The 12,547-nt window shown below is 39.9% G+C and overlaps 1 protein-coding gene across 1 annotated transcript in view; it reads right to left on the bottom strand.

Moving 5' to 3' along the window:
• Positions 1-12,547, bottom strand: part of DMD (dystrophin) — a 2,243,521-nt gene that overhangs the window by 200,151 nt on the left and 2,030,823 nt on the right. The gene's annotated exons all lie outside the window — the stretch shown is intronic.

Genomic DNA, 12,547 nt, shown 5'->3' with positions numbered 1-12,547 from the left:
TTAAAAATGCTTTCTCTAAAACAGCAACTTTCGAAGATTTTCAGTTTATAGACAGTTCAACAAGGCATCCAACCCCATCAAGTATTTCTCTCTGCTCTCAACCAACTGAAACACAGAAAAATGAATGAACTGATGGTTGAAACTGTCTCCAAAATATGTCATCAACTGTAATTCCAGTTAGATTACATGGACTAAAAACATTATACGGAACACCTCTAATCTGTTATAATCTGTTCCTTTGTAAGAATGCCTATTAGGATCAGAGCTAAGTTCTCAAGGATGCGTTTAATCCTCAAAATCAAACAAAACAAATTTTAAGTATTTATTCTCAATTTCTTATGTCTGAGATAATAAAGTGCTAAGAACGATGCAAAGATGCGTAATGCACACATGTCAGCAAGGAGTTTACAGCTTAACTGGGGAGACAAGTGATGTGAAAATTAACAAAAATGTTTCAGGAGTTAAATAGCAAAGATGACTCAGGACTTCAAGGTAGTTACAGAGGTCCTTGCTATCTGAAAGAATGATTCTAAGGTAACTTTGTAAAAAATTAAATGTCATTTATATAATTTTCAATATAGAAATGTATAAGTGTTATATCCCTCACTAGTCTTGACCCTGACCTTTTCTTAGACCTGTGATTTCCCAGAACTCGGGACAACATGATAAGGGAAAACACATGGACCCATTCATTCTGCTTTTTCTTTCCTTTTTCTCATTGCAAAGAGAATTTTTAAATTAAAACAAACACATACCGTATAAGTATAAAGGGCTGAATTTAGAACTGGACTCACATATATCATAGATTTTATCTTGTTCTGATCTCTACTAATGATTCAAAGGATTACAGGGAAACACCAGGCACATAAAACATTCTTTGCCTGGAGGAACCTGAAATAATCAGATACACTGCCCCCAAATATCCCTGTTCTTTCACATTATGAGATGTTCTGGTTTCTATTAACAGAAAAGGTTTTAAAACATTTATGCATAAACAGTGATACTGAAAGGAAGCCACTTTAGTCTCCAAAGGTTTCCATTTTATAATCTGTTAATGACAAGAACAGAAAAATGCTCACGTGACTACACCCTGTTTTCCATCCAGTCGTAACTCATAAATCCATAAATTCCAGGTTTATTTACAATAAGTAAAGTAGCCAAACCAGGTATATCCTGCTAAAAACATTTTATAGATGGGGACTTTCAGGTATCTTTCTGCTACTTAAATGACATTAACAAGATTAACAAGAAGGTCTGGGAGGTCATTAGTGTGTTTATAAGGTGGTCTTTTGAGTTGAGGTCATTCTTTCCCCTCAACCCCCAGGGAGTGAATCACAGGCCTGCTGTTAATACGCCTCCCCCTCTCCCTCTCCTTCCCCCTGCCCGCTTCTCTCTCTCTCTGTATGTGTGTGTTTACATACATACATATATATGTATGTACACACACACACATACAGGCACGTATGTAAAATGTTCACAAGTTTTCTTTAAATTTTAGCTATAAAGATACTTACACCTTGAGCTTTTGCTATAAGCTATGCTTGGCCCCTCTGGCTCCGTCTAAGAAGCATTCATTCTTCTCTATTTGATGGTTTTTTTGGCGGAAAAGTTTGTAGCACTGATATAAGTAAGAGTGAGGAAAAATAACTAATCTGGCCTGTTACTTGATAAAGGACTTATATTCATAGATCAATTCAGGGTAACTCTATACATTCAGATAGACATTTTTCTTAATCTTCAGGAAATACAAGTTATTCTTTATCCTCAAAAACTTTTCAATTGCCCAAAGTGGTTTGGTGACTTTACGTCATTACAAGAGAAAGTGTAAGAAATTCTTCTTTGCCACCACATAGTTACAATAGTGAAAAAAAGAGAGAGCTCATTCTGCAGTAAGATGAGATTTTTCTACACGTAATACATGGGGTTACCCAATGCTCAAGGTCTAGGGAAGTCATGACTTATGGCCATAGGCCATATGAGTTTGCCTCGTAAGGCTAGAACCATAGGCCTGAGATTTACGGAAAATATGAAACTTTATTTGTTACCTGAAGGAGGGGACGGTATCAAATTCAAGGCCAGGCTCTAGTGTCGAAAAGGCTGCTGAAGAGCTGTTCTAGTCCACCTGAGCTGACCACGTCTTACCCTTCAGAAAGGCTTGGAATTGGGGGTATGAGGAGAAACACATGCTGTGGCATCTATTAGGTCACTGGTCTTGCCATACTCCCATCTTAGCGAAGCCCTGATGGGAAGTGGCAGGATGCGACTCAGGAATCCTCTGCTTTCTCAGCTTCCACAGACGCAGGCAAGTGCCTACAACAGGGCTGGCCAGGTTTTTTGTTTAATTTTATTTTCTGTTGCCCTTTATGGCCAAAAGCAGTAAAGAGAAACTTAGGTCTCGGCAAGAGCACAGTGGCAGAAGTTGACTGGGTAGGTAAGCCAAGGGAAGAAACACCAGCAATGCGGGGAAGGACTAATAGGATAGTATTGGTGATTCCCAAGACAGCAGTCCCACAGCGGAGGACTGGCCACACTTGGTTACACTAAGAGCTAGTTTTCAACCAACAATGCTAGGAAGCTGAAAGAGTTGGGAGCAACAGGTAAAAAGTATTATTGTTATTATTATTTTAAATTTCAATTCTCTACCCATTTATTAATTTTTGTTCTCCCAACCCTCAATATCTCCGCTACCAAATGCGCCCCTACCTGCAACCTCGAGAACCCTGTCTAAGCTGGCCCCTGCGCTCCAGGGATGGGCAACTAGCCCCCTCCCAGGTGGGGAGCTCCAAGCAACTTTGACCCACTAGAGTGTGTGTGTAGGGGGTAAGGGTAGTGATTGTGGAGGTCCTAGGTGGGGCGCGAGGTGGGCCAAAGCCAACTGAGGTCACAGGGTTGGTGGGAAAAGGCACAGAGCGGGTCACTATTACTGTGACTTGGGAAAGCCACCAGTCTCTCTGAGTCTCAGCTTTTTCTTCTTTATTAGATACTAACTCGTGGTGCTAATCCTCATAAATGGGAAGATACAGCTAGTCTTATCACTTAGCACTTAGTAGGCACACATTAAACTTTGCTTTTCATCCTTTCTAGGAGGTTATAGGACCGTAACTACGAGACACTCCCTTGGTATAAAGCACAAGACCGAGAAGAAGTGACCAAACCAAAAGGAAACAAAACCACAACAAAAAATTCCTTCTAAAACAACAAAGAAGCAAGTTAAAAATTACTCTTTGCACTATCTGACTTGCAATAGCTTTGGGGACCAAGATGGATGTGGATAAGCTGAGAAAGGAAAACAGAAAAAGCAACTGAAAGTTTCAGGGGGAGCAGGGAAGCTTCTGTGTTTCATCCACCTGGGAGTTAATGATATCAAAGAAGACGAGATCATTTGCTCAATGCTGACAGTGGGCTAAGCCTCATATAGGACCTGTTCTTAGGAGCTTTACGGACTGCTGAAAGCAGAGATGGGTTTGTTTTTCTTTTTCTATCTTGTGCAGGGATTTAAAATTTTTTGCAATGTGACGGCACTGATTTATACAACGCACTCAGTTTATTGTTTAAAAGAAATTATATGTGCGTGTGTGCGCTAACAATCTTCCAGAAAAAAGCATCTAATTCCTTCTCCCTACCCTCTACCCTCTCCCACCCTATCCTCTGAAATGAGGGAGGGGAAGACTGAATGGGATTTGGAGTTTTCCTGCTGAGAAAGGGACATTTTCTGCAACCAGGTCAATGTTCAAAGGACTAATGCTCTAAGGAAATTATCCAAAGGGGTGTGGCAGTTCAGGGTTATTAAGTTATTTTCAAATGCTGTCTGGGTTGCTGCTGACCTTTGTGAAGGCAACAGGATGCAGCTTCCCAGGGGGGCAGGATAAGAAGCAATTAGAGGAGCCTAGGAGAGGCTCAGGAATGTTTGGGAATTTACAGATACCCAAAAGTATACTGGGAACTCCTAGAATGAAAATAAACTAATTTGACCAAGGACATATTTGTGTTCTAGAAAGTATTCTAAACATGTAGCTAATACTGAATATATCTGTAAGAGTGTTTTCTTAAAGACCCAACACTCAGTATTCATTAGACGTCAATTAGGCTTCGGTTCAACTTCAGAGAAGAGAAGTAAAGTCAATTCATATTCCTTGTATGCCAGAAAGTAGAATGGGTGCGACGTTAAGTGTTCACAGAGTCAGAATATGACAAAGCTGGGTTTCAAATGAAGGTTTATTTGAGGCCACAGCCCATGTTCTTTTCTACCACATGACTATGGAAGAATGTACAATGCTTAACAAAGTTAGAAAAAGAAAATGAAGCAATAGCTGAAATAACTCACTCCTCTTTTTTTGGGAAGCAGACCTAAATATATTTTATGAACACTCTCACATTCCAAAAAGTGCCACGAATGAGGCAGAGGGAATACTATACATGCGTAATATATCAGAATTTTTGGCATGTACACATTATAGTTTAGCTGCAGCATATATGTGCATATGTACATATGCTGCCACCTTTAAGCATTACATATAACACAGAATGTTACAAAATTTTTTCTGTAAAATAAAAACTTATCAATATCATTCTCTTAAGACTCAGTGGCTACTATATCCCAGCCCCCAAAGTAGATCCTGTATACAAATGCTTAGTGAAACACAGTGGTTGATCAATTTAAAGCTCTACTGACCACTGCAAAATCAGAAGAAGTATCATGAGTGGCATTTAGGAAAAACAAAAAGACCCCAGTTCTACTGAAACAAAGAAAGCCAGAGCTCAGAATGATCTCAGGCATTATCTAGTTCTACTTCCTTACAGTTGGTGGGAAAACTCAGTCCCAGGCGGGCTGAGTTATACTCCAAATCGTATTGTTAGATAAAGACAGAACAGCATCTAGACCTCAGGATGTGGTATGTACCAGTCAGACATTCAGGCTAAGGATGGCCTCCTAGGCACCAAGTATAGGAGACATGAGAAACTCTGTAAAAGACTAAGCATACTTTCTAATATTAAAGTTGATATCTACAGGGTATGAGAGACACACTTGGGTGGTAGATCTAAATGGACACACAAACACCTGAAGATTTTTTGAAAGTAAAAGGAGTCAGGAAACTGTAAAGCATGTGGAAGTGCTATTATGTGTTCATTCATTCATTCAAGTATCTCCTGAGCACATGCTACCTGTGAAGTACTATGCTAGAAAAAGAGACACAGCAGCTATCCTCATGAAGTCCATTATTTCAGTCAAGGTTATACGTACCAGCTTATGAAACTATAAAGAAGGCTGTGAGAATTTTTTGTGAACTTTATGAGACACAGAAGATACTAACATCTATGTCTACCAACAAGGTCTACAAAACCAAAGGCCAGAATCAGCACCCCGGATAACACTACGGCCTCCCCTTCATTCTCTTTCAGTTAATATCTTAAACTGAGTTGTTTTCATGATTGTATCATCAATTATGCGTTACTGACCATTCCTTCATTGTGGCTCCAGAGCTTAATGAGAATCAGCTAATGTGACCTTTGGAACCATCCAACTGTGGAGGAGAAAGCGCAGCAGAGAAGACTGACCTCTGGGTTATCTTTGTGTACAAAGCCTTCTGAGAAGTCAGAGCACCAGGCTTCTTTCTGGCAGCCACAGCACAAATTTAATTACCCAGAGATACTCACCAGTATCCTCAAAGACTGACAGCTGAAATTAGACAGCTGATTCTCTATTACATCCGCTTCCTATTATCAATGGTGCTAAAGAGTTAAGGAAAAAGTTTAATATTACGTGTCCTTCCCATCTTGATAAGATTGATGATGCAATAAGAATCCTCAAGGGCGATATGAAGATTCGTTTTCATTCCTCTGGAAAACTGTTATAAATAATTTCTGTTTCAAAGTCAACATTCATAAAATCAGGGAATGTCAGGACTGGAAATAACCTGTGATATCATGTGACTCAGCCCCTTTAGATGACACATGGAGAAACTGAGGCTCAGAGAATATAAGTGATTCATCTTTGGTCAAATAGCTAGTTAAAAGCAAAGTTGCAAACAGACTTCAAGTCTTCTGTTGCTTGCTCAATTTACTATTTCTGTTATTTCATGTGGTCTTATCAGCTGCTATAAAGGTATATATATATATATATATATTTTTTTTTTTTTTTTGGTGGTACGCGGGCCTCTCACTGTTGCGGCCCCTCCCGTTGCGGAGCACAGGCTCCGGATGCGCAGGCTCAGTGGCCATGGCTCACGGGCCCAGCCACTCCGCGGCATGTAGGATCTTCCCGGACCGGGACACGAACCCGCGTCCCCTGCATCGGCAGGCGGACTCTCAACCACTGCGCCACCAGGGAGGTCCTAAAAGGTATATTTTTATTTTTATTTTTTTATGGAAGCATCTGTGATTATGGATGTGAAATGATAATGTAAAACCCACAGTCCAGGCTCCCCTAGTGAAGGGTATTTTTTTTTTTAACATCTTTACTGGAGTATACTTGCTTTACAATGGTGTGTTAGTTTCTGCTTTATAACAAAGTGAATCAGTTATACATATACGTATGTTCCCATATCTCTTCCCTCTTGTGTATCCCTCCCTCCCACCCTCCCTATCCCACCCCTCTAGGTGGTCACAAAGCACAGAGCTGATCTCCCTGTGCTATGCGGCTGCTTCCCACTAGCTATCTATTTTACGTTTGGTAGTGTATATACGTCCATGCCACTCTCTCACTTCGTCCCAGCTTACCCTTCCCCCTCCCCGTATCCTCAAGTCCATTTAAAAGGTATATTTTTAAGGAAAATATACATGTGAAGGATGTTACCAGAAACAGCACAAAATTATATTCTGAAAAGAACTATGAAAACCTCTGCCAATCTCAACCAATGTTCAACTGAATGTCAGAAGACTAGAATCATTCCTAGAACAGTGAGGTATCAGGAATGAGACATGGGGGAATGTTTTCTAAGCTGGATACCAGAATCTGGTGTTCTTTATAATAAGAGCCCGCCTCATTCTCAGAAGATGTTTCCACCGCAAACTAGCCAACACAGATATTTAGCACGTTGATTAGCCGTTAAAGCTGAGATATAGCTAACTACTGCTTCCTCTCTATATAAATATAGGTACAGAAATAGTAGTCAATAATTCAGAGGAACAAATAAACTAATCTAAAACTTGAATCAGAACAACTCCTGGCACAAATAATAGGGAGCTGGAGCAAGAATGAGGGCAAGATATGCTTTAAACATGGGAGGGATTTGGAATCTGAAAAACTGTCCAGAAAGCAGAAATAGAGTCAATACGGTATGGAGGGAGGTGGTGTCAAAACTCAGATGCTGGGACTTCCCTGGTGGCGCATCTGCCTGCCAAGGCAGGGGACACAGGTTCGAGCCCTGGTCCAGGAAGACCCCACATGCCGCGGAGCAACTAAGCCCATGTGCCACAACTACTGAGCCTGTGCTCTAGAGCCCGGGAGCCACAACTACTGAACCCACGTGCCACAACTACTGAAGCCCGAGCACCTAGAGCCCATGCTCCGCAACAAGAGAAGCCACCGCAATGAGAAGCCCCCACTCACCACAACTAGAGAAAGCCCACACACGGCAACGAAGACCCAATGCAGTCAAAAACAAACAAACAAACCAACAAAAAACTCAGATGCTACTGGAGTTAGAGAGCAAGCGTACTCAACCTCAGATCAAGATTCATCACTTTAACCATGAACAGACCAACAGGATACAAGAAGACACAAACACCAAAAGGAAAGTGTAGGTGGATAGCCATAATTTCATGCAGAGAGTCAAACACTTGTACCAGTAGAGCCAGAGGGATGGTAGTCATAAGAATATGGGAGAGTCAGAACTCCAACCAGCAATTTTGGCAGCAGACACAGCAATAGTAATAAGAAATGTTGACTAAAGCGACAGTCAGCTTCAGCGAGGGAGGTTTTATCATGTACCTCATTTTGCTAAGCAGAAACTACCAGAAAGTTGCGAGCAACTCAGATATAACAGGTGGCTGTAGAAACATGTCTGGGATTGAGAATGGAGAGGAGGGTAGATCAAGGTCACTAGATAGCTACAGCAATCAATCAAAATAACCAGCAGGAAAAGACAGACACTTCTGTAGACATGAGTTCTTTCTTTTTTTTTTTTTTTTTTTTTTTTTTTTTTGCGGTACGCAGGCCTCTCACTGATGTGGCCTCTCCCGTTGCGGAGCACAGGCTCCGGACGCGCAGGCCTAGCGGCCATGGCTCACGGGCTTATCCGCTCCGCGGCATGTGGGATCCTCCCGGACCGGGGCACGAACCCGTGTCCCCTGCATCGGCAGGCGGACTCTCAACCACTGCGCCACCAGGGAAACCCCATGAGTTGTTTCTTGAGCATTGCATGTAAAAAAGAGCTGAAGAGTTAGCATGTTCCCCAGAACCCCATTTTTCACTCTTCTGTGAAGTACTTCAGAAATATCTAGAAAGGCAACCTGATGAAATGCATTGCTGGTGACTGAGTCAGCAGGTTTACTCCCACGTTTCATTAGTGAATGCCTCCCAATATTTAGCAACTGCAGCGTCTTTGAAGGAGGAAAGGACCAGCTTGCCTAAACATCAAATCCTTCCTAAGAGTCAGCTGGCAGAAATATAAGGTCAAACACTTGATCTGGCATTACAGAAAAGTAGCCACAAACCAACCTTCAGCGAGAACTAATATATGTAGAACAGGTTATGACCTCAATTAGTTTCTCCATTCCTGCACCAATGGGAGACAGTGAATAGCGTTTACTTTCTTCATGACGGGGTGGAGACTAGAGACGATGCTAACAAATTTAATAACCAATATTTGGGCCATTCCAGTCACGACATCCCAAGGAAGATACAACAGAGCTGGAAAAGATCCAGGGAAAAACAACTAAGATGATCAAGGGGACTGCTTACCTTTCATTCAAGGACAGACTAAAAACCTAAAACGGATTAGAATCTCTCAGACTGGGAAGATGAAAATAAAAAGGAGTTAGTGAGGGGATGTGAGATTAAAGTCGACTCTGGTAAATATAATTGTATTCAGTGAATTTCATAGCACTTAATTGGGGCTGTCCCTTGAGGTTAAAGGATGTAGAGAAACTGAAATATATCTTAAAGAGAAACTGAAATATATCTTTACTTGTTTATAGAGAAATCAGTAAGTTTATAGAACTTACTATTGCTAAGACAAGACTGAAGTGGAGAATGGGAAAAGTTTAAGAAACCATTGGATATACTCAATGCCAATTGATTTAACAGTGCATTACTAAGAAATGGTCATGATGCATCCTAATTTTTTTGAAATGAAAATTACTATTCCTATCTTACCCGATTGGGAGGGTGGGAGGGAGGGAGACCCAAGAGGGAAGAGATATGGGAACATATGTATAACTGATTCACTTTGTTATGAAGCAGAAACTAACACACCATTGTAAAGCAATTATACTCCAATAAAGATGTAAAAAAAAAAAAAGAAAATTACTAGGTTGACTGACAACACAGCCATTGGTGCCTACATCTGGCACAGAGTTCTGGGCTAGCTGCCCTGCTGGTCTGACCAGGGTGCTATTTCTTATGCTTTTATTATGTCATCTATGCAAAAAACATACTGCATGCAAGTTTGGGGTTCCTAAATTCTTTTGACAGTCCAGAACACAGAAGAATGATTTTCTAACTCGTTAAGAAAGCAAGAGAGTCCCAGCTCTTGGCCCCGCTTCGTTTACCCATATGGGAGTATGCAACATAAAAAGGTGAAAGAAATTCTAACAGAATGCAGCAGGTGGTTAAAGGCTATTATACTGAAAATTTCATGAGTTTGACAATAGGCCAAAAGACTACAAAATGGCAGAGAATGGAAAAGGCAGTTGTAACAGGTTGAACATTGTTGGTGATTATTTTTTCAGTGGCAATGAAAGCTGTAATCAAATAACCTGAAAGAGATGCTGGCAGGGGTAGGAAAGCCCCAAGGGAGAGGGAATATGAAGACTGTAACAATGATGTATGCTATGGACTAATAAACTAGACAAACATGTAGTTTGAAGTTTCTCAGCATCATATGAAAAGCTGGTGTCACGATGCAGGCATAAACACTATCTGATTTGCAATCTAGAGCAGAAGACGTTGTTAATGACTTACAACCTCAAGGATGAATGCACGACTCAACAACTAACTGGAACTGTGCTACTGGTGTAGAAACCTCTTGTTATTTAGATGATCAGTTTATCTAAGCATTAAAAAGGAAACATTATAAAGCATTAAAAAATATCCAGAGGAAACACTTGCCTTTGCAGCTGGAAATGTGTGGTTAATAACTCTTGAATGGAAGTCAGGACAAATAAGAAAGAGGACGAATGGGGACTGGTTGAAATAACGTCATTATCAACTTATTATTGTTATTTGTGGATCAATAAGGCATCTCAAGTTACGAATGGCATCTGCAAGTGCACGAAGTCCACTGGACCTTGTACATCAAAGTCATTTAGTATAAACAGAATATTTTAGACAATAGTAATGTGTAATAATAAATCACAAAGGACATTAATAATCTGTTTAATGAAAATGTAAATTTCTTGAACATGCGTTCTCCCTATATTATGGCTTAACATTTTAGGGGTATATTTGAGAAACTGTACAATCTCTAATTTCAATTAGATTATAATCGTACAGAGAACTGATCTCTGTAAAGTTTCAGGGACATCTTTGAGAAATTAGGTAACCCCTCATTCCAAGGAACTGATCACTTCAGAGGCTCTTAAGGTCTCCATACTCACCTTTCTACTGATTTTCCTGTCTACTGTTCTCTGTTTCTTACCATTAAACTAGGAAGAATAAGAGTCCTAAATTAAACACCAGGATTTAAGCTCTTTAAATGGGTATCTGGAGAAACTGGAGTGGGTTGAGAGGGCATATCTGAAGCTAATTCACAGTGGAAAAATAGAATTCCTATGTTTTTTTTTAAAACTGAGAATTTATATTGTGTTTGATAATGAAAATAAAGAATTTTTAAAATAAAGATAAACTTCTTGAAAAAGAAAGCTGATATCTTAAAGTTTTTGAATTTGGACAAGACCGTGGAATGAGCCACACTCATTGATTCCTACAGCTACAAAGGAACTTAGATACCATCTAGTCCAACTCCTTATTTTATAAATAAGAAACCAAGGTTTGTACAGCTTAAGTGACTTGCCCAAGGCCATACAATCAACTAATCACAGAGCCCCCGAAGTCAAGGTTTCTTATTCCCAGATCTGTGCCCCTACCAAAACTGTCACCATGATCTTCAAGCTGGTGAAAGAGCACTGGACAAAGAGGAGGACAAATAGAGAGTAGCTGTTCTCTGATCCCATCAAGGAGCAGTAAGAAACTAGTATACAGGGAGGAATTACAGCTTTTCTGGAATTTGTCTTTTTATTTTTTGGACCAAATTCATTTTCACTGCTTCACACAACTGTACTGGGATCTTTTGTAGTAGGTGTAACATCAGGGAGAAGGTACATATTTAGGCAAAGGACAGTGGGACTAGGGGGGCACTCTAGGAATCCCGTGTGAGACACTTAATGAGCCCTAAACAGGTAATAATTTGGACAATGATGGCTTAAAGATGTCTTGGATTCTCAGGTGATCCTAAAATCTTGGCTACAAAAGGAGTCATTCTTTTAGCTCATAAAGGAATTGGATAAAGTGAGAGTTTTATAAATGGGTTGAAAAAGTAGCAGGTCTCAAACATCTTAGTCAGAAATGGAAATTTGTAATGATGAAGACACTGATATAGAAGATGACTGGGAAGAATTTGAACAAAATGGTTCCACGAAATAGATAGTGGATGTAAAGCAACATAGCGCATGTCCAAATCGATATATTATTTAAGAAAATGGGTGATTTTAAATAGGTATTAAAACATGTACTTTAGAGTGACTAAATAACTATATACAACAAAAATAATAAAATAAAATTAAAAATAAGAAAACTAAAAAGCAGGATCAAAACACTGACGGAGAATTTTTAGAGTTAAGAGATACCTTGTCTGTATAATTGAATAAGACAACCTTTCCTAAAGGATGTATCTCTCCTCGAAGAGCCAAAAAAGTTCCCTCACCCCCATTCTTCTGAGTTAACAAAATTGAGGCATGAAGTCAAATTTCTTGAGAACTGTAGTAATGAAGATCTAGGAATGCACTTATTGCTTTAGAACTGAATTATGAAGAATTGATGGGCAGTGGAAGAGTAAAAACAGACTTGATAAGTGGAGAAACATTTAATATTTTTAGCCAGACTATGGCAGAAGCAAGTTCAAAGACTTAAGTTGGTACTGAAGACTATTTCATGAATCCAATTAATTTAAATTGTTGTTGAGGTGGCCGATAGAAACTTAAATTTCAGCTGGACTCAATTGTACAACCGATGAGAAACTGTTAAGGTATCATAGTAACTCAACATCCTCTCTCCTCTTTCTTCCATGGCGACCCAATGTATCATAATTTGTATTTCATGCAGCATCTTGCAGAAGGTGCTTCTAAGAACCTATATTCCTTTGACTGACAAAAATGACCCCTGAAAACA

This window comes from Globicephala melas, chromosome X (genome assembly GCF_963455315.2).
Source record: "Globicephala melas chromosome X, mGloMel1.2, whole genome shotgun sequence".
Taxonomy (NCBI): Eukaryota; Metazoa; Chordata; class Mammalia; order Artiodactyla; family Delphinidae; genus Globicephala; species Globicephala melas.
Note: the sequence above shows the minus strand (reverse complement) of the source record. Positions and strands in the feature narration are given on the sequence as shown.